Source organism: Hyla sarda, chromosome 3, assembly GCF_029499605.1.
Source record: "Hyla sarda isolate aHylSar1 chromosome 3, aHylSar1.hap1, whole genome shotgun sequence".
In the NCBI taxonomy this organism is placed as follows: domain Eukaryota; kingdom Metazoa; phylum Chordata; class Amphibia; order Anura; family Hylidae; genus Hyla; species Hyla sarda.
Genome location: NC_079191.1, coordinates 17,107,145 through 17,130,802, shown reverse-complemented (window position 1 = coordinate 17,130,802; position 23,658 = coordinate 17,107,145).

Genomic DNA, 23,658 nt, shown 5'->3' with positions numbered 1-23,658 from the left:
GCTCTTAAGTACTGAAAGGATTAAGTTTTTTTTTATAGAAGTAATTTACAAATCTGTTTAACTTTCTGGAGCCAGTTGAGATAAAGTATTTTTTCCTGGATAACCCCTTTTAACTCCACCTTTGTCAGCTGGCTGTGTGCGGAATTGCAGCTCAATACTATTCACTTCAGTGTAACTGCTCTGCCATATGGCAGGCAACCAGAGGACAAGAGTGGCGCTGTTTCAATTTGGAATAATCTCTTTTTTTAATCCTGGATAGCCCCTTTTTAGGGGTAGTCCTGTGGTGAAAAACTTATTCCCTATCCTAAGGATTGGGAATAAGTTTCAGATCGCGGGGGGTCCGACCGCTGGGGCCCCCCGCGATCTCTCTGTATGAGGCCCCGGCTCGCTGGCCGGATAGCGCGTGTTGAACACCACACGAAGCGGCGGCCGACACGCCCCCTCAATACATCTCTATGGCAGAGCCGGAGATTGCCAAAGGCTGTGCCATAGAGTTGTATTGAGGGGGGCGTGTCAGCCGCTGCTTCGTGCGGAGGTCAACACGCCCCCTTCCCGCGGGCTGTTGGGGCCCCATACAAAAGATCGCGGGGGGCCCCAGCGGTCAGACCCCCCGCGATTTGAAACTTATCCTTAGGATAGGGGATAAGTTTTTCACCACTGGATATCTCCTTTAAGTGTGTGTGGGACCGAAATGACCCTCCCCGTGACCGGCTCAATAGACAAATATAGAAAAAGGGGGTTAAGAAAACCAACTAAATGCACCTATACAGGCACTACATGCGCACATATACACACCCAGTAGAACCTCCCAATAGCGGACACTCACAGGGAATAAAAAAGTGTCCCCTATTGAGAAAAAAGGCTCAAAAATGTTTCTAAATGACAGAATATTGTCCTGTACTCACTAATAATAGTCATAAAACACGATAAAAAGGAACATTACAGGAGAATCTCCCAGTGTCGTTTAATCTTCCCTAGAAACAAAAATGGGCAGAGCTCCTCACAGCGTAGTATTTCTAAGGAAATCTTAGAGAATAAATAATACAGGATTGGTCGCAGTGATCCGCTCACCTGATTTGGTTGTGTATCAGACACAACTGCTATTAGCACAATGGTTAATGTTTGTGGTGCTGCCTCCCAGTGTCAGCCTGGGGGTCCCTCAGCCGAGGTAACAGAGAATTTGGATAGAAGTAGAAATCGGGGGTTATGGTGCAAACCAGCAGAAGAAAAGTCTAGTAAATATTAAAAGCTTCTTTATTATGCCGGTATACAACACGTTTCAAGGCTACAGTGCCTCTTCATCAGGTACATAGGTTTACATCATGTAGGATTATGTACCTGACGAAGAGGGACTGTAGTCCTGAAACACGTTGTATACTGGCAAAATAGAGAAGTTTTTATTATTTACGAGACTATTAGTCTGCTGGTTTGCGACATAACTCCGATTTCTACTTCTATCCAAATTTCCTTATTTGGAGGTGTCCACTAAGGGAGATTTCACTGTGTATATAACATATATATATATATATATATATATATATATATATATATATATATAATATAAAGCAAAATCATCGGTAGTTGCAGTATCTTGTAATAACCTTTTTTATTGGACTAACAAGATTATGTAGAGAAGCTTTCGGGATTCCTCCCTTTATCAAGTCATAAGCATTTCTGAGCTCACAAGGAGAAAACACAGGTTCTATCTCACAAAATATGCAGGGGTTAAAACAACATTAGTGGAGAATGGACATTAAGTTGGGCCATGAATTGTATAGCAATAGGACGATAGATACAGATAAGGATGAGGAGGGGGGGGGGGGGTCTGGAGAACAGAGGTGAGAATGGTGGTTACGCTGGACAGACAATTTTACTATAGAGCCATAGACTGAAGATAAGACTAGACAGGGGAGGGGGAGCAGGGGTGTAATGGTGTTAGAGCAGGGAGAGGGAAGACAGTTTAGCAAAAGTTATAGGAAATTTTGATAATGGGATAAGAAGCTTAAATCCACATTAAGTCCTCTGTTCTTGGAGTCATAAAGAACTATCATTTTGGCTTCAAATGTCTTTCTTTCCTGGGTGTTCTTGAAGTTTCCTTTCAGGATCTTGATTTTGAGGTCCTGTAGGGAGTGACCTGTTTGGGTGAAATGGTGTCCAACTGGGGTGCAATAGTCCTTTTCTCTATGGTTGTTGATGGACGATCTGTGGAGGTTCATCCTTTTATTGAGTGGCTGACTGGTCTCCCCAATGTAACATCCCAGGTCACACTTGGTGCATTGTATCATGTAGACTACATTCTCTGTGGTGCACGAGTATTGTCCCTTGGTGTTATATGTCTTGTCGTTGTGGCCTCAGAATTTGTGCAGATGTGTTGACAGAGTTTACAGCGCGGTTTGGCGCAGGGTTTGGTCCCATTGTCTGTATCTGATGTGTCTGTGGGTAGTTTCCTATTGACCAGCTTTTGTTTTAAGTTGGGTGGTTGTCTGAAGGCCAAGATGGGTGGTTCAGGAAAGATTTGCTTTAACACCTCATCTCCTGCTAGTATTGGCTGCAGGTCCTTGATGATTTTGCGTATTTCCTCAAGGATTGTATGTGGCTACCAGTGGTACGCGTGATGAGGTTTGTTTCTCTCTGTATTGCAGCAGGTGTTCACGTGGTGTTTGAAGAGCAGAGTGGATTTTCTTATGGATGGTCCTTGGTTTGTAACCTTTTTGCTTAAATTTCTCAGCTAGCGTTTGTAGATGTCTCTGTCATCAGGGTTGGAGCAGATGCGGTGGTACCTGATGGCTTGGCTGTATATTATGCCTTTCTTGGTGTGGGACTTGATAAAGGGAGGAATCCCGAAAGCTTGTCTCTACAAAATCTTGTTAGTACAATAAAAAAGGTTATTACAAGATACTGCAACTACCGATGATTTTGCTTTTTGCATCACTGGACTAATACGGCTACTCCTAACTAATCTATATATATATAGTGTGTGTGTATTATAAATGTGCACCCCATGGGGGAGATTTATCAAAACCTGTCCAGAGGAAAAGTTGCTGAGTTGCCCATAGCAACCAATCAGATCGCTTCTTTCATTTTTCAAAAGGCCTGTGAAAATGAAAGTGATCTGATTGGTTGCTATGGGCAACTGCACCACTCTTCCTCTACACTGGTTTTGATAAATCTCCCCCCATTAATCTCCCCTGATGCAGAAGCTCCTTAAAATGTTTTTTTTTTTTTTTTCTCCGCTAAATGCGGATTTGGTGTGAATTTTGTGCGGAATTTAACTTTTTGATTACAGTTTTTATTTTTTACGTGCACCGTGTATTCATGCAGAAGTAACGCATATGATTGAAAAGATGTGGAATTCCGTCCCCATGAATGCGCCAGCGCAATTCCCGCATCTATGTGGACTTTCTATCGTCTGAACATAGACTAAAGCTCCAGCCTTTTCCAACACGCATCCCAGTTCTATACACGCTCCCCATCTATAGTCCCCCAAATAGTAATAATGCCCCAAACAGCTGGCCCCGTAGGCAGTATGCTACCCCTTCAAGTACCCAGTCGAAGTACTACAGGTCACAGCATTCAAGTGAAAAAAGAGAGAGAGACAAAGTGCTCCATGGTGAAGAACAGTACTAATCCGGACGGGCCCCAAAAGCAGAGAGACTCACCGGATACAGTTGTGCTGATTAGAGGCACAACGCTCGTACGGGTATGTGTAGAAAGTCCTTTCGGATGGTTGTGTGGATATTCACTTTGGACTGCAGCTAGACCCGCCCTCGCAGCAGCGTGGGAATATGGAAGCAGGTTTGTTGCACCAACCAAGATGGATAAATCTTTTTGCTTTATTGATACATGTAACGCGTTTCAAGGATGCTTTGTCCTCTTCCTCAGACCAACCAGGTCTGAGGAAGAGGACAGAGCGTCCTTGAAACACGTTAAATGTATCAATAAAGCAAAAAGATTTATCCATCTCGGTTGTGGACAGCGCTGCAATTTCCCAAATTTTTTTGCACTGGTTGGTGCAACAGCATTCAAGTAGCAGACTCCAAATTCTTTGCAAAAAGCTGTTGTCTATTGGTTACCAGGAATGCGATTGCTGGTAACCAATAAAAAGACAAGTTTTTGCAAAGACTTGGGAGTCTGCTACTTGAATGCTGTGACCTGTAGTGCTTCGATTGTCTTGTGATCTGGACGGTCGCTTGTATAGTGGCTGGTAGAGATGAGCGAACTTACAATAAATTCGATTCGTCACGAACTTCTCGGCTCGGCAGTTGATGACGTATCCTGCGTAAATTAGTTCAGCCTTCAGGTGCTCCGGTGGGCTGGAAAAGGTGGATACATTCCTAGGAAAGAGTCTCCTAGGACTGTATCCACCTTTTCCAGCCCACCGGAGCACCTGAAAGCTGAACTCATTTATGCAGGAAAAGTCATCCACTGCCGAGCCGAGAAGTTCGTGACGAATCGAATTTACTGTAAGTTCGCTCATCTCTAGTGGCTGGGACTGGTGCTGTCCTCTACTTCTCTACCTCCAAGTACCCAGTTATTCCCCACCCTCTTTAGCCAGGTAGCTACCCCCAGTAGCAAATATAATAATTAATATATATATATATCTCTGTGCACCTGTACAGAGCAGCAACTGGACCGCATCCATCCTCCTCCGCTCTGGTGCAGGCGGTGATTATATGTGACATCACCCTTCACTCCTGGTGTAGGCCGCTTGGTGTTTTTAACTTTTTATTTTATTTTTTTACTTTTTATTCTCTTTATTTTATAGATTATTTAGGTACTACTACTACTACCAGCATGGAACAGCCTGTTCCATGCTGGGAGTAGTAGTAGTACCTAAATAATCTAAAAAATAAAGAGAATAAAAAGTAAAAAAAAAAATATAAAAAAAAAGTAAACACACTTTTTATAAAAGACATAATTAATTAAATTCATTTTTTTGACATTTTTTATGAATATATTTTAATTATGTATTTTTTAAAAAGTGTGTTTTACTTTTTTTTCACTTTTTATTCTCTTTATTTTATACATTATTTTGGTACTACTACTGCTCCCAGCATGGAAACACACTTTTTATAAAATACATAATAAAATTTTTTTGGGGGAAATTTTTTATTAATATATTTTAATTACTGAATGTATTTTATAAAAAGTGTGTTTACTTCTCTTTATTTTATACATTATTTAGGTGCTACTACTGCTCCCAGCATGGAACAGCCTGTTCCATGCTGGGAGTAGTAGTAGTATGTAAATAATCTATAAAATAAAGAGAATAAAAAGAAAACGTACAATGTACGGTAAAAATGACATGTGTTCTTTATTCTTTTGGTCAATACGATTAAAATGATACCCGTGATAATATACTTTTCTATTACTGTTGCACTTTAAAAAAATCACAAACTTTTTAACCAAATTAGTACGTTAAAAATCCCCCCCTATTTTGAAGACCTTTAACTTTTTCATTTTTACCTATAAGCGGCGGTATGAGGGCTCATTTTTTGCGCCGTGATCTGTACTTTTTATTATTTGCTTATATAAAACTTTTAATACATTTTTAAATACATTTTTTGGGGAATAAAATGTTATAAAAAAAAGTAGCTATTTTGGAAAATTTTTTTACGTTCACGCTGTTCACCGTACGGTATCATTAACATTTTATTTTAATAGTTCAGATATTTACGCACGTGGCGATACCAAATATGTATATAAAATATATTTTTAACACTTTTTGGGGGTGAAATAAGGAAAATGGGACAATTTACCTTTTTATTGGGGGGGGGAGGGGATTTTTCACATTTTTTTTACATTATTTTTTTCATTTTATTTTGACACTTTAATAGTCCCCATAGGGGACTATTTATAGCAATCATTCGATTTAGAGATGAACGAACTTACAGTAAATTCGATTCGTCACGAACTTCTCGGCTCGGCAGTTGATGACTTATCCTGCATAAATGAGTTCAGCTTTCAGGTGCTCCCGTGGGCTGGAAAAGGTGGATACAGTCTTAGAAGACTCTTTCCTAGGACTGTACCCACCTTTTCCAGCCCACTGGAGCACCTGAAAGCTGAACTAATTTATGCAGGAAAAGTCATCAACTGCCGAGCCGTGAAGTTCGTGACGAATCGAATTTACTGTAAGTTCGCTCATCTCTAATTCAATTGCTAATCCTGTTCAGTGCTATCGGTGATCTTCTGCTCTGGTCTGCGGGAAGGCAGCGGAGGCAGGTGAGGGGACCTCCGTCTGCCGTGCCGGATGCGGCAGCGCTGCGGGCGATGAGATCATCCATTTAAGTGACCGCGATGCTGCAGATGCCGTGATCTGTATTGATCACGGCATCTGAGGGGTTAATGGCGGACATCCGCGGGATCGCGGGTGTTCGCCATTACCGGCGGGTCCCTGGCTGCGATCAACAGCCGGGACCTGCCGCACATGATCCGGGCATCACTCCGATGCCCGCGGTTATTCTTAGGACGTAAATGTACGTCCTGGTGCGTTAAGTACCACGTCACCAGGACGAACATTTACGTCCTTCGTCGTTAAGGGGTTAAAAAAGTATATTATCTTTACAATTAAATGGCCCCTTTAAAAAAAAAATAAAAAGGAGTATTTTTCTAATATACTTTGGGGAGATGTATTAATCTGTGTGAGCCTACAATATTAAAAACGTAAAGGGGTACTCTGCCTCTAGACATCTTGTCTAAGTCTAAGATGTCTGATAAGGGGGGGGGGTCTCGCAGCTGGGGACCCCCGCAATCTCTGCTGTGGCACCCCAGACATCCAGCGCACAGAGCGAACTTCACTCCGTGCCGGATGACTGGGAATGCGGGGGGAGACTTGTGACATCATGGTCACGCCCCGCTTGTGACATCACGGCCACGCCCTCTCAATGCAAGTCTATGGGAGGGGGCGTGATGGCCGTCACGCCCCCTCCCATAGACTTGCATTGAAGGGGCGTGGCCATGACGTCACGAGCCTCCAGTGCTGAACCCAACGCTCTAAACAAACGGCAGGTGCAGCACGAAAATCACGGGGGTCCCCAGTGGTGGGACCCTCGTGATCAGACATTTTATCCCCTATCCTTTTGATAGGGGGATAAGATGTCTAGGGGTGGAGTACCCCTTTAAATATATTAATACTTTACTTTTTTTTTTTTTTCCATTTACAGAGCTGCAATACCACACGTAGCCTGAGGACATAAGTGGCGCTGTTTCTGGAAAAAAAAAAAACAACAATGTGTTTCTTATCCTGAGTAACCCCCTTGTTTAATCTGCCGGCCTATGATTGAGGGAATTATGTCACATTTTTTTAGGCACATTTTTTAACATTTTGCTAATTTTTTAAGTAAAAAAAATTAAGGGGATTTTTTTATCAAACCATTGCCTGCAAAAACTAACTTTGTACCACTCTCGACAGAAGTTAGAAAATAAAATGTGTTATATTAATACTGTACAAAAGTCAATAGGGCAAAATTTGCCATAAATTCAACATCTAGATTCTAGACTTTTGTGAATTATAATTCTGTCTGCCTGCAGGGGGCGCTCACTGCACACGGTTATTTACTAAGACTATAGAATGAAACCGTATGCAGTCAGCTCCCCTAATGGTGACAGAATTTTATCGTGTATACCTCTGCCAAGCCCAGTGTTTCCCATCGGCGTGCCTCCAGCTGTTTCAAAAATACAACTCCCAGCATGCTCGGACAGCCAAAGGTTAATTACTTTCATTGCTACCAGAGCTATAAAACTGTGCTAGCCGTTATATAGAGGATTTGTAGGTGAAGGTGACAGCCTTAAAGGGGTACTCCACTGGAAAACATTTTTATTTGTTTTAATCAACTGGTGCCAGAAAGTTAAACAGATTTGTAAATTACTTCTATTAAAAAAAATCTTAATCCTCCCAGTACTTATCAGCTGCTGTATGCTTCACAGGAAGTTCTTTTCTTTTTGAATTTTCTTTCTGTCGGACCACAGTGCTCTCTGCTTACACCTCTGTCCATGTCAGGAACTGTCCAGAGCAGGAGCAAATCCCCAAAGCAAACCTCTCCTGTTCTGGACAGTCCCTAAAATGGAGAGAGGTGGCAGCAGAGAGCATTGCGGCACAAAAGAGATACAATCCCGCACCACTCACCTGTATTAAAGGCAGCGGCTAGGGCTCAGAGGCTTGATCCCGAAAATCCTGTACTCAGTGCTAGGAGATAGGCATGTCAATAGTCCATAAAAGAAAGGAAATCCACGGCACCGGGTATTTTCATGCAAGTAAAATCTTCTTTTATTCAGGCATTGCGGGACAAACAGAGAGGTGGAACAGGGCTCCGACGAGTGCTATCCAAAGGTAAGGGGATAAGATGTCTGATCGCGGGGGTCCCGCGTGATCTCCGTGCTGCACCCGGTGTTCGTTTAGAGCGTCAGGTCCAGCGCCGGAGGCTCATGACGTCATGACCACAGTGCTCTCTGCTGACCTCTGCTGTCTATTTTAGGTACAGCATATATTTCTATGAGGATTTTCTCCTGTACTGGACAGTTCTTAAAATGGACAGCAGAGGTCAGCAGAGAGCACTGTGGTCATGATATCAGAGAAATCTAAAAAGATAAACATTTCCTCTGTGATATATAGCCTCTAAAAAGTACTGGAAGGATTAAGATTTTAAATAGAACTAATTTACAAATCTGTTTAACTTTCTGGCACCAGTTGATTTAAAAAAAAAAAAAAAAGTTTTCCACCGGAGTACCCCTTTAACACTCCCAGTATCTCCAAGGCCCTCTGCTAAAGCGTGCCGTCTACAGAACTGCCTGAAGTCCCATAGACAAACACGGGAGTTTCAACATGTATCCTACCGCCAAAACTACACCTGCAATTCACTAAAATGAAATACCCTATATTATTTTGAGTATAACATTTGTGGCGTCCCGGTACAGGACCTAGTCCTGTACCATCCTTAAGTCCCCTCAGCGAGAGTCCCTTGAGTCCTTAGGGCTCTCCGGCAGGGTTTCCCCCCCCCCCCCTCCCTTGCTCACCTTCTTATTGTTCTATTTAAATGCATTGTATATATTGTGTATGCATTGTCAATGGGGGACATGTATCATTATTTGTGTATGGTAGAAGCATTTTACCCCTTTTCCCGAATTCTAATTTATGCGCAGAAGCACTAAATTTATCAATCAAGCGCAATGAGCTTCATAAATTGCGGGTAAATATAGTCATCTCCTCAATCCACTCTTTGGAAAATAGAATCCATGATTTAGATCATCTCGCTACGTTAAGTCCAAGATGGCTTATATTTGCGCAAAAAAAAAAACAGGTCTTGCGGCAAAATTTTTGGTGTAAAAAAAAAAGTACGCAGTTAATAAATCCATGCGTACTATAGAGGTCACTCCAAGGTATCCTGATTCAGCCACATCTGGAGGACATGCTCTACCAAAACGTGCGCAAAAAAATTGCGCAAAAAAAGGGCTTGCGTAAATTTTTGCGCAAAAAAATACACACAAAACAGGGGTAAAATCTTTGATACATGTCCCCCAATGTGTATAAAGTTTGTACAAATGTATAAAAGTGTTAGTCGTGTAAACCACTGTCATGTGACATACCCAGAGTTCCATGGGCACAGGAACCACAGGCTTAGCAACCAATGGGCTTTAGTCCAGCCCCCTAGTATATAAGGGGCTGTAGTCTCTTATCTCTTAGTTCTTGGCTATAAAGAAAGCACAAAGTCCTGTATACTGCAATTCATCTCATCTAGGCCAAAACCTAAAGAACCTGCAGCCACTTCAAAACGTGAGTTACAATTCTCCCTACAAATCCAGTGACTACTATTCAGCTAAGGAATATATTAGTAGCACAGTGGCCTGCCTTAATATCTCAATAACTACAAGTCCCAGCAAGCCTGCGAGGTATCCTGTGTCCCGGCTGCCTCTGAAGGAGACTGCATAATTGTAAAGACTGTTCCCTAAGCATTTCATGTAAAAGTTCCAGTTTATTCAGGATCCTTGCTGTGGACATTCCTTTATTACAAAACCGTTTTGGGTTGGTTGACGGCGGTTAACAGACCGGAATAACCACAACCTGGCGTCACGAACACTAAGGGGTTAACAAAATCTTGCCCCCCAGGGTTAATACCACCAGACCCTGCTATATACTGCAACACCCCAGTCACCACACATTCATCCTTAATTTATTAAAGGGAACCTGCAAAGTTGAACCCAGTTGGCCCATTCTTCAGATGGGTGTGGAAAGAAGCAGGACCTTCGCGAGCAGTTGGGACAAGGCATGACACCGAGCAGGTTCCCGCACAAGCCCACTTCTAATTAATAGGACTTTCTACATGGAACACGCTGTACGGCATATGGTTACCTCAAACTGACCAGACATTGTGGACCTATGTCTTTCCATGTCGTCCTGAAGGACTCTAGAAAGTTCAAACATTTCAGGAAGTCTTTAATGCAGTGGTCCCCAAGCCAGTCCCTAATATTCAGGCTTTTTCCAGTTACTCCATTGGAATAAAACAGGGAAAAATTCATATTCTGGACTGTTGGTTGGGCCTGCGGACTGAGTTAGGTACCTCTGCTTAAGGCTAGGATCACACGTAGCGCATCAGCAGCATATATTTTACACTGCGGATGCGCCTACGCCAGTAACTAATCGGTAAGAAATACTGTTTTAGAGTAGGGTCTCACACAGTGCATCTGCAGCATATTTAATGCTGTGAATATGGCGACACCAGTCACTAATCAGGAAGTAAGAAATACGGATTTAGGGTACGTAGCGCATCCGCAGCACATTTCACACTGCGGATGCACCGACAGCAGTTACTAGAGCGAGCTCCCTGCTGGGTAGCCTGCCCCTGTGTGTCTGCTCATAGCAGCAAATTTCTTGCTGCAGATCTGCTACGAGCAGACACACACAGGGCTACTCGGCCACAGCAGGGAGCTTGCTCTAGTGACTGGCATAGGCGCATCCGCAGCGTGAAATACATTGCAGATGCACTACAAATCCCCCTACCCTAAATCAGTATTTCTTAGTGCCTGGCATCGGCATATCCGCAGTCTGAAATACGTTGTGGATGCACTGTGTGTTACCCTTCCCTAAATCGGTATTTCCTAGTAACTGGGGTCGCCACATTTGCACCGTGAAATATACTGCGGATGCTCTACATATCCCCCTACCCTAAATCAGTATTTCTTAGTGCCTGGCATCGGCCCATCTGCAGCGTGGAATATGTTGTAGATGCGCTACGTGTGACCCTACCTAAATCAGTATTGATTAGTGACTGGTGTTGGCGTATTTGCAGCATGAAATATACTGCAGATGTGCTACATGTGACCCTACCTAAATCAGTATTTCTTAGTCACTGGCGTTGGCGTATCTGCAGCATGAAATATGTTGCAGATGTGCTACATATGACCTTACCTTTTTTAGTGATTGGTGTCGCAACATTTGGAAGTGTAAAAAACTATGCGGATGTGCTACCTATGACCCTACCCTAAATCAGTATTTCTTAGTGACTGGCATCAGCAGCGTGAAATACGTTGTGGATGCACTACGTGTGACCCTTCCCAAAACCAGTATTTCCTAGTGACTGGGCAGCATGAAATATACTGCGGATGCGCTACATATCACCCTACCCTAAATCAGTATTTCTTCGTGACTGGTGTCGGCGCATCCACTGCGTGAAATTCAATGCGGATTCGCTATGTGTGACCCAACCCTAAATCAATTTTTATTAGTGACTGGGGTCGCCACATTTACAGCATGAAATATACTGCAGATGTGCTACGTGTTACCCTACCCTAAATCAGTATTTCTTAGTGACTGGTGCATCCGCAGCGTGAAATACATTGTGGATGCGCTACATACGACCCTACCCGAAATCAGTATTTCTTAGTGACTGGTGAATCCGCAGCGTGAAATACATTGTGGATGCGCTACATACGACCCTACCCTAAATCAGTATTTCTTAGTGACTGGTGCATCCGCAGCGTGAAATACATTGTGGATGCGCTACATACGACCCTACCCTAAATCAGTATTTCTTAGTGACTGGCGCATCTGCAGCATGAAATACATTGTGGATGCGCTACATACGACCCTACCCTAAATCAGTATTTCTTAGTGACTGGGGTCGCCACATTTGCAGCGTGAAATATACTGTGGATGAGCTACATGTGAGGGTCATAGTTATCCCACAGCTCGCCGACCTTTGCGTTTACCTTATTATTCGGAGACATTTGTGTAAAAAAAAAAACTAAACAAAAAACGGATGTGAAAAAGTTCTAGTTTTAAGAAGTCTTTGCAGAATCCCGAATTCACCTTCGAGTGGTTTTTCCCTCCCGCAGGAGTCACTGGCAATGTTCTCTGCCATGTTGATGCTGCTGAGTTTTTTACTGCGGATATAAAAATCAATGGAGGGAGACAATTAGAACATTCCGACGCTTTTCCACCTATTAAACCTCCCATCATCTTCTCTCTGTTTGCAGAAGTATCAGGCCGACGGCTCAGCTGCCAATTACCGGATTGCCGGCGCCCCGCCGTCGCTTTATGGTTGTCCACGGACTTGTTCGTTTTGATGTAAGTTCAGAAAACAAAACACTATAGGAAATGCCCATTATTTCTACTACTTCTGCAGAGTCTTAAAGGGCCGGGTGACCTTAAAGGGAAAATATCGCCTAGATTTTTTTTCTCTTTTTTTAAATTGTCTTTACTGATTAGAGCCAGAATTAGCTTAGATCTTTTTTATTTTTTACTTTTTTTTTTTAATTATGGGGGAAGCCATCTTGCCTGAAGTTTTTCCTTTTACAGCATTTAGTGTTATGCTTTATGGAAAACCCCTTAGACATAGATAAAATAATTATTTCAGACCGTTTCATGGTTTTCTGAACAAGGTGCCTCCAGCTGTTGCAAAACTACTACTCCCAGAATGCTATATTTTACATGTCTGCATGCTTAGTGATCTGTGCATAGGTCATTGTGCAGGGAGGGGGAGGCTAAGCTGAACCCCAAATGCAGTTGTGCATATATATATTGGGGGAGCAGATCCTGCGCTTGTGGTCCGTTGCTAAGGACAATCCCCAGCATGAAATGCATAAAATACTGTCATGCCCCCTCCCATAGACTTGCATTGAGGGGGGCGGGGCTATGATGTCATGAGCTCCCAGTACCAGCTCCAGCGTTCAGAGGTTTGTTCCAAATGCTGAGCAGCGGAGTACCCCTTTAAGGCGCATTATATTTGGAGTTTACTGGTAGTCTATCTAATCTTAGTTTTAGGCTGAGATGTGAGAATGGAAATTGCAAGATTTCAGGATTATTCATAAATAGTAAAATGGAAGAAATTGAACTCAACTCTACCCCCTCTATAGGTTTCCTTGAACTGGCAGCTGGTGCCGTAGCCACTTTAAATTAGTGAGCAGCGGTGGCTGCTGGGACTGACGAGTGACTCCCCTGATATTGCGGAGTAGGAGAATGGTTGAGAGTTATCTGCCATCATTTCACTCCACCTTCTGAACCAGTAAGCGCCGGGAAAAAAAGTGTAAATTTTTCTACAAGGATCTTATCAAGACCGACCCAGGACACTGGGTACGGACAGACACGGGCTGCTGCTGTTTCCTCTCCCTCGGCCTTAAGGCACAGGCTGCTGCTGTTTCCTCTCCCTCGGCCTTAAGGCACAGGCTGCTGCTGTTTCCTCTCCCTCGGCCTTAAGGTACAGGCTGCTGCTGTTCCCTCTCCCTCGGCCTTAAGGCCGACTACGGTGTTGTGCCGGAGCACAACACATCCAGGTGAGCAGTTGTATTTTACATACCTATATACACTGCCGCCACGAGGTAAAGGCACAGGGTGCGCCGATGCTTGTCCCAATTATTTCTCCAAATATAGGAGTAGGAGCATGCCACTTGTCTGACCCGCCGATACGCCACATGGGCCTTCCGGGGCACACCCAAAGACACAGGCCAGGTGAGAATGCAATGGTACACCAGGGGATCAAGGAGAGGGGGGTTAATGATAGGGCACAGCGGATAGTCAAGATGGGGGATGAAATGGGACAGGGGAGGATAAGGGGGGGGGGGGGGATTATGTGGCACAGGGGAGGATAAGGGGGGGGATTATTTGGCACAGGGGGGTGATAAATGGGGAAAAGAAATGGCATAGGGAGGATTAAGGGGGAGGGGGGTTATTTGGCACAGGGGGGTGATAAAGGGGTGGAAATAAATGACACAGAGGATTAAGGGGGGAATAATGTGACACGGGGTGATGAAATAGCATGGGGAGACCAAGGGGTGGGGAATGAAGTGGCACAGGGGGGTGGTCATGAGAGGGAGGGGATGAAATGGTACTGCTGGGGATCAGGGGGGTGAAGAAAGGGGGAATGAAGTGGCACAAGGGGGGATGGATGACACATGGGGGTAGTAGCCACATTTGGAATGCTGGTATCACGTTGTGTACGTGCAATTTTCGGTACGGCGAGGGGAGGGGTCACCAACATGAAACGTCTGGAAAGCTCTGGTTTAGTGTAGTTGCATTTCTGACACAATAACAATTCAGGAGAAGTATAAACCTCTGGTATTTTCCCCACAGATATAATCAACAAGCTGCTGACAGATCCGTTCTGGTAATGAACTTAAGAGTCAGATGATGGTGTTTTGCTACGGGTTGAATTAGGTTGCAAGAATACAACTCCTAGTATGCCGCTGTCAGCTGTCCGGGCATGCTGGGAGTTGTAGTTTTGCAACAACAGTAGGTTTACAGTTTGGAGACCACTGCTCTATAATAACAAATCCATATTCTACCATGAAGCAGCTAAATAAGATGTTGGTTGTTCCTGAAAACTTTGAATAGAGTTTGCAGTGATCCCCAACTCCTCAGGTGGCCGATGGATTTACATGAAACATCAGGAAAGGGTCAGACCAAGTTACGGGTGTTGACCTCTTAGTAGGAGGACTGTTCATAGCGAGCGAACCTCCACATTTTATCATTTTTAGGTCCAACATTTTGCGCCAATTTAATTTAATACTATATTTGTATAGGGGTTGGCGCTCCATCTGACAGATAAAGAACTACAAATCCCCTGCAGTAACATGGACATGCAAATTTAGCCTGTCTGCCACCTCCAGAGGGTTCTTTCTGTTCCTAAAAGGAAAATCAAAGCTTTCCTATCATCTTTGACCAACCATAAAGCTCTGGGGCTGTCTCTTGTGTAACTACTATGTACACAGGGCTGTCTCTTGATTGCAAACTCTCCATCTCTTTAGTTATCTGCAGGTCATTGCTTATACCAGGGCTGCTTTTGTGATGTAATCACTTTTTTTTGCATTTATCCAGTCATTATTTTCCTTTCTGCTAACAAAGCCCATTGTAAACCCCATCTATGTCATGGCAAAGAAGAGAGGTGGCTTTTAAGTAAGTGCAGTCCTGTGATTGGCCAGAGGAGGAAAGTCTGCATGAGTAGTGCTGTCAAAGAGAAGAGCTCTGGCCACACACCTTTAAATTCTGGTAGGAGCTCAGGAACAGTGATGACAGCCCCAAAATCACATTGTGACTAATCTGAAAGGTTAAAGGGGTTATAGAGGAATACAGCACTACAACTGTCGTGTGATTGGTATTATAACTTTGCTTCATTTACTTAACCCCTTAAGGACGCAGGACGTAAATGTACGTCCTGGTGAGGTGGTACTTAACGCACCAGGACGTACATTTACGTCCTGTGCATAACCGCGGGCATCGGAGCGATGCCCGTGTCATGCGCGGCTGATCCCGGCTGCTGATCGCAGCCAGGGACCCGCCGGCAATGGCCGACGCCCGCGATCTCGCGGGCGTCCGCCATTAACCCCTCAGGTGCCGGGATCAATACAGATCCCGGCATCTGCGGCAGTGCGCGATTTTAATGAATGATCGGATCGCCCGCAGCGCTGCTGCGGGGATCCGATCATTCAGAACGTCGGACGAAGGTCCCCTCTCGTTCCTCCGTGCGGCTCCCGGCGTCTCCTGCTCTGGTCTGTGATCGAGCAGACCAGAGCAGGAGATGACCGATAACACTGATCTGTTCTATGTCCTATACAGATCAGTATTAGCAATCATGGTATTGCTATGAATAGTCCCCTATGGGGACTATTCAAGTGTAAAAAAAAAAGTTAAAAAATGTAAAAGTAAAAAAAAAGGGAAAAATCCCCTCCCCCAATAAAAAAGTAAAACGTCCGTTTTTTCCTATTTTACCCCCAAAAAGCGTAAAAAAATTTTTTTATACACATATTTGGTATTGCCGCGTGCGTAAATGTCCGAACTATTAAAATAAAATGTTAATGATCCCGTACGGTGAACGGCGTGAACAAAAAAAAAAAAAAAAGGCCAAAATTCCTACTTTTTTAATACATTTTATTTAAAAAAAAATTATAAAAAATGTATTTAAAGTTTTTTATATGCAAATGTGGTATCAAAAAAAAGTACAGATCATGTCGCAAAAAATGAGCCCCCATACCGCCGCTTATACGGAAAAATAAAAAAGTTAGAGGTCATCAAAATAAAGGGATTATAAACGTACTAATTTGGTTAAAAAGTTTGTGATTTTTTTTAGGCACAAAAATAATAGAAAAGTATGTAATAATGGGTATTATTTTAATCGTATTGACCCTCAGAATAAAGAACACACGTCATTTTTACCATAAATTGTACGGCGTGAAAACAAAACCTTCCAAAATTAGCAAAATTGCGTTTTTCGTTTTAATTTCCCCACAAAAATAGTGTTTTTTGGTTGCGCCATACATTTTATGATATAATGAATTATGTCATTACAAAGGACAACTGGTCGCGCAAAAAACAAGCCCTCATACTAGTCTGTGGATGAAAATATAAAAGAGTTATGATTTTTAGAAGGCGAGGAGGAAAAAATGAAAACGTAAAAATTAAATTGTCTGAGTCCTTAAGGGGTTAAAGGGGTACTCCGGTGGAAAACTTTTTTATTTTTTTTTATTTTTTATGAACTGGTGCCAGAAAGTTAAACAGATTTGTAAATTACTTCTATTAAAAAATCTTAATCCTACCAGTACTTCTTAGCTGCAGAATACTACAGAGGAAATTCTTTTCTTTTTGGAACACAGTGCTCTCTGCTGACATCTCTGTCCATTTTAGGAACAGTCCAGAGCAGCATATGTTTTCTATGGGGATTTTCTTTTACTCTGGACAGTTCTTAAAATGGACAGAGGTGTCAGCAGAGAGCACTGTGTTCCAAAAAGAAAAGAATATCCTCTGTAGTATTCAGCAGCTAATAAGCACTGGAAGGATTAAGATTTTTTTCATAGAAGTAATTTACAAATCTGTTTAACTTTCTGGCACTAGTTGATTTAAAAAAAAAAAAGTTTTCCACGGTAGTACCCCTTTAATGTTCATACTGCTGCCCTACCCTTTAAAGGGGTACCCTGCCCATAGACATCATATCCCCTATCCAAAGTTTTCCACCGGAGTACCCCTTTAATGGGAACTGAGCTGCAATACCACACCCAACCTGATGACAGGTGTGATGCTGTTTTCGGAAGAAATCGGCTATGTTTTTCAAACCCTTTTATGCTGTGTTTTCCAACCAGGGTGTCTCTAGCTGTTGTGAAACTACATCTCCCAGCATGCCCAGACAGCCTTTGGCTGTCAGGGCATGCTGGGAGATGTAGTTTCGCAACAGCTAGAGACACCCTGGTTGGAAAACACTGCTTTAATGGAACATAATTAGGCAGCTTTTTAATATTCTTTTGAAAGTACCAATATGCTTAAATGATAGTAGTCATTATGCTATCATCTGCCTCTAGAGGGAGCTGAGGAGCTTTTTGCATACTGTTTTATAATAGTGTTCAATTTTAAACTGTACACAGCTGCCTCTAGTGGTATCTGCAGGTAGTCAGTAAATCAAAAATATATGGGATTCGGAGCACACCTAAAGTGGCAGCTAATATAAGGGCAGAAGTTGTTTTTAGGAGACTTATTAGACTTCACCATTTATTTTTATTTTCTTTCTTTATGCAAAGTTAAGCAACTTTCCCATTTAAAATCTTCCTACCGTTTTGGTGTGGAGTCTGTGCAACCTGTCACCAAACTAAACTTTTAATATTGTTCCTTAATATAATTATAAGACACTTTGCTATTTACTCTTTGTTAAAATTCTCAACCTTTATATATTTTTTTTATGTGAAAAAAAAAAAAAAAAAAAAACGGCCACTAGGTGGCTCTGTTCTGTTCCCTTCACAAATCAAACAGCTAGTTTGGTCTCCTCCGTCCCTGGCAGGAGACCAAACTCAGGAAGTGTGTTCTGGGCATGGCAAGGCACAGCTCTCACAGGCTTCAGTGACACTGTACTTCTATTAAAAAATATTTACCCTTCCAGTACTTTTTAGCAGCTGTATGCTTCGGAGGAAATTCTTTTCTTTTTTAATTCATTTTTTTTGTCTTTTCCACAGTACTCTCTACTGACACCTGATACCCATATCAGGAACTGTCCAGAGCAGCATAGGTTTGCTATGGGGATTTTCTCCTGCTCTGGACAGATCCAGATATAGGCATCAGGTGTCAGCAGAGAGCACTGTGGACAAGAAAAAAAAATAATTAAAAAAGAAAAGAATTTCCTCTGTAGCATACAGCTGCTAAAAAGTACTGGAAGAGTAAATATTTTTTAATAGAAGTCATTTACAAATCTGTTTAACTTTCTGGCACCAGTTGATTTAAAAAAATGTTTTCCACCGGAATACCTCTTTAACCACTTAAGGACCAAGGGCGTGGGAATTTTCCTGCCTCTGGGGACCCCCATGATCTCCCACGCCACACCCCATTAGCATCAGCCCCCAGAGCGTGCTCGCTTCGGGTCTGATTACTAGCGATCCCAGGGACGGAGCATAGTGAAGTCACGGCTCCGCCCCCTCAATGAAAGCCTATGGAGGGGGCGTGATGCCCCCTCCGTAGGCTTGCATTGAGGGGGCAGAGCCGTGACGTCACTATGCTCCGTCCCTGTGATCGCTAGTAATCAGACCCGGAGTGAGCACGCTTCGGGGGCTGATGCTAATGGGGTGCGGCGTGGGAGATCAGGGGTCCCCAGCGGCGGGACCCCCGTGGTCAGGCATCTTATCCCCTATCCTTTGGATCGGGGATAAGATGTCTTAGCGCCGGAGTACCCCTTTAAAAACTGCTTCAGGGAGGATCACACTTCCATGCGGTACTACATTTTCCCTTTTCATTATAATTTTCCATAATTTGACCACAATGTCAATTGCCCGAAAAACTCTTATCTAAAAAAAAAAAAAACTGATAAGACCTCAGGGGGTATTTTTTTCTCTGGGTCATGGGTCACTGAGTCACTATCATCAGGGACTTTTTATGTTGCCTCAAATGTGCAGCGCTCTCTCTCCACCTGAGCGGGTGCGCATTTGAGGCAACAGGTTAGGGACGGTCACACACATCATATTCCCAGAATGATGATTCAGAGCATAGGGTTTGGGGTGGCCATATTTTTTAGTTTGGGCTATGCTCTGGGTCATCATTCTGGGAACATAATCTGTTTTATATTTTTATGTCCCACTGTACCCCTTTTTTTAGTTATTTAGTGTACCCCAGTTATTTACCCCATGTAATGCCCCTTGAGGGGGGGTTCCACTGTTCAGGCTCCATAGGCAGCCAGCTCAAGGCCCCTGAATGCGACCTGCACGCTGTTTACGCCCAGACATGAGGTATGTCCTTACTCCAAAGAAATGTATTAACAAATTTACAATGACATTGTTTCCTTTTACCACTTGTGAAAATGAAAAATTTGGGGTAACCCCAGCATTTTAGTGTAAAAAAAAAAAATCTAAATTTTCATTTTCACATCCCACTTCATGAATATTTATCAGACACCTGTGGGGTGTTAAGACTCACTGCACCCCTTATGTTCCTTGAGGGGTTGTAGTTTCCAAAATAGTATGTCATGTGGGGGGTATTTTGCTGTTCTGGCACCATAGGGGCTTCCTAAATGCGACATGCGTCTCCCCCCCCCCACTTCAGCAAAATTTGTGACTCCTCTTCTGAGCATTGTAGTGCGCCAGCAGTGCATATGACGTCCACACATGGGGTATTTTCATACTCAGAAGAGATGGGGTTACAAATTTTGGGGGGCATTTTCTACTATTATCCTTGTAAAAATGTAAAATTTGGTGGAAAACCAGCATTTTATTGAAAAAAAAAAAATCATTTACACATCCAAATTTAACGAAAAGTCATCAAACACCTGTGGGGTGTTAAGACTCAGCGGACCCCTTGTTATGTTCCTTGAGGGGTGTAGTTTCCAAAATGGTATGCCATGTGGAGTTTTTTATGCTGTCCTGGCACCATAGGGGCTTCCTAAATGTGAATTGCCCCCCAAAAACCATTTCAGAAAAACTCACTCTCCAAAATCCTACTGTCGCTCCTTCCCTTCTGAGCCCTCTACTGCGCCCGCTGAACACGACATCCACATATGAGGTATTTCCTTACTTGAGATAAATTGGGTTACAAATTTTAGGAACATTTCTCTCCTTTTACCCCTTGTAAAAATTTAAAAACTGGGTCTACAAGTACATGGCTGTGTAAAAAAATGAAGATTTTGAATTTTCTCTTTCACTTTGCTGCTATTCCTGTGAAACACCTAAAGGGTTAACACACTTAATGAATGTCATTTTGAATACTTTGAGAGGTGAAGTTTTTATAATGGGGTCATTTGTGGGGTATTTCTAATAAGGCCCTTCAAATCCACTTCAAAACTGAACTGGTCACTGAAAAATTCCACTTTTGAAAATTTTGTGAAAAATTGCTGCTATACTTTGAAGCCCTTTGATGTTTTCCAAAAGAAAAAACATGTCAACTTAATGATGCAAACATAAAGTGGACATATTGTATATGTGAATAAATATATAATTTATTTGGAATGTCTATTTTCCTTACAAGCAGAGAGCTTCAAAGTTAGAAAAATGCAAAATTTTCAATTTTTTCATCAAATTTAGGAATTTTTCACCAAGAAAATCGAAGTATCGACAAAAATTTACCACTAACTTAAAGTAGAATATGTCACGAAAAAACACTCGGAATCAGAATGAAATGTAAAAGCATCTCAGAGTTATTAATGCTTGAAGTGACAGTGGTCAGATGTGCAAAAAACGCTCTGGTCCTACAGCGAAAATTGGCCTGGTCCTTAAGGGGTTAAGTGCCATGAAGGGGCACCACCCCTGTCCTTAGGTTGTGCGTGGTATTGTAGCTTATTTCCACTGATGTGAATAGAGACAAGTTGTAATAACACATAAAACTTGAAAGAAAGGGGTGGTGCTGGTTTTGGAAGAAATTAGCTCTGGTGTTCTATTCCTGGACAATCCCTTTAAACCCGACTCCTACTGGCTTCAATGGGAAATGCACAGAACAGTAATGACAAGTCAACTCTTTTACGCTTGGTACTTACGGACGCTCCCACTGAAGACAACAAAAGGCGAGGGCTGCCCCCACCCCATGTGGCCAAGCCCTTAGGGTGCATAGTGCATGCAGCCGATGGATAATGGACACCTGATTTGGCCAGTAATATATCGGTTTTAAAATCATGCCACCATTGGCCACTGCGGTTTTGTCTACATGTAATCTCTACATGATGTAATCTCTACCCTCAGAGACAGCAGCAGGGAGATAGAATGAATACTACAGGACAGATCAGAATGCAGGAGGGGGGACGCATCCAAGTCTTCAGGGCGGGCAGATTACTATTATAAATAGGTAGAACAGATGAGGCAGCGTGCATTGGTGGGTGTGATTGCACTGGTTGTATATCTGTACAATGGGAGGGAAGCATTAAAGGGGTACTCCACCCCTAGACATCTTATCCCCTATTCAAATGATAAGGAATAAGATGTCTGATCGCGGGGTTCCCGCAACTGGGACCCCCGCGATCTCTGTGCAGCAACTGGAGTCCGTTTAGAATGCTGGGTGCGGGTTTCGGGGGTTGTGACATCACGGCCACGCCCCTTGTGATGTCACGCCACACCCCTCAATGCAAGTCTATGGGAGGTGGCGTGGCGTGGTCACGCCCCCTCCCATAGACTTGCATCGAGGGGGCGTGGCCGTGACATCACGACCCCCCCGAAGCCTGCTCCAAGCATTCGGAACAAATTGTTCCGAATAGAAATGAGCGAACTTACAGTAAATTCGATTCGTCACGAACTTCTCGGCTCGGCAGTTGATGACTTTTCCTGCATAAATTAGTTCAGCTTTCAGGTGCTCCCGTGGGCTGGAAAAGGTGGGTACAGTCCTAGGAAAGAGTCTCCAGCCACCGGAGCACCTGAAAGCTGAACTAATTTATGCAGGAAAGGCATCAACTGCTGAGCCGAGAAGTTCGTGACGAATCAAATTTACTGTAAGTTCGCTCATCTCTAGTTCCGAACGCTGGGGCAGCGGAGTACCCCTTTAAGGGGCAGACTAAAGAAGGGGGTAGCAAATCACACACTCCTCAGTATTAATGTCTGTCAGCACAAGAGATAAGATCCCTCAAGGACTGTCTAAAGACGACATCTCCTACTGCGCTTTTTGCTATTTTGTGCCCATTAGGTGGTGATCATGGCCTTGAAGGATACTAATACCCCTTCCTCCCATTCTCATTGGCTTAGTTTGGTCAATAAGTATGTCCCGATGTATCAGGCCCTGTATCTTAGTAGGAAGTGCACAAAAAAATTTGAACAGGTTTGGATGCCTCGGTTCCTTAGTGCGTGGGAGATTTATCAAAAAGAGTCGTGTAGTTGCCCATGGCAACCAGATTTTTAGTGGTCATGGGGGCAAGGAACTTTCTGGATTTCCTATCTCACATCAGGGAAGTCTATACTTAGCCTCTCCTAATGGCTAATAAAGAGACCAATAGAGGACATTCACCTGCAAAGTAGAAAAAAAGACAAAAAAAAAAAAAAACACCTTAAAGGGGTACTCCGGCCCTTAGGTACCCATCTCAGGGAACTGCACGCTGCGCTGCCATCTCAGAATCTGCCATGTGACGACCACGGGGCCGGAGTATCGTGATGGCCCCCACTATGCAAGTCTATGGGAGGGGGCGTGACTGTGTCACGCCCCCTCCCATAGACTTGCATAGCAGGGGCGGGGCTTGTCATCACACGGGGCGGAGTCATGACGTCCCGATACTCCGGCCCCGTGGTCATCACACGGCAGATTCTGAGCTGGCAGCACGGCGTACAGCTCCCCAAGGTGGGGGGGGGTCCCCAGCGGTCAGACATCTTATCCCCTATCCTTTGGATAGGGGATAAGATGTCTTAGGGGCGGAGTACCCCTTTAACACGTCAAATCTTTCGATCGGTCAGGGACTAAGTGTTCAGAGCCCCCACGATCTCCGTCTCGATGTACGATACAAGCCCGGAACATGTCAAACATTTTTAGTTTTCTTTAGTTTTTTTTCTACCTTTATAACGACAGGGACACTTTAAAGTCAACTTTCAAAATGGCGCACCCAGCGTGAACATAGTCACCACATTCGTCCAGAGATTGTGCTTGGTCTTTGACACGCATTTACCACTTTAATACATTATTTTTGCACAGGTTCGTCCTGGTTTGTACAGATAAATAAAGACAATGACTTTAAACCTACCTATGGGAATTTAAATCCTTTAAAATTTCAGATTAAATGTTAAAAATTTTTTCGATTTTCAGTAAAA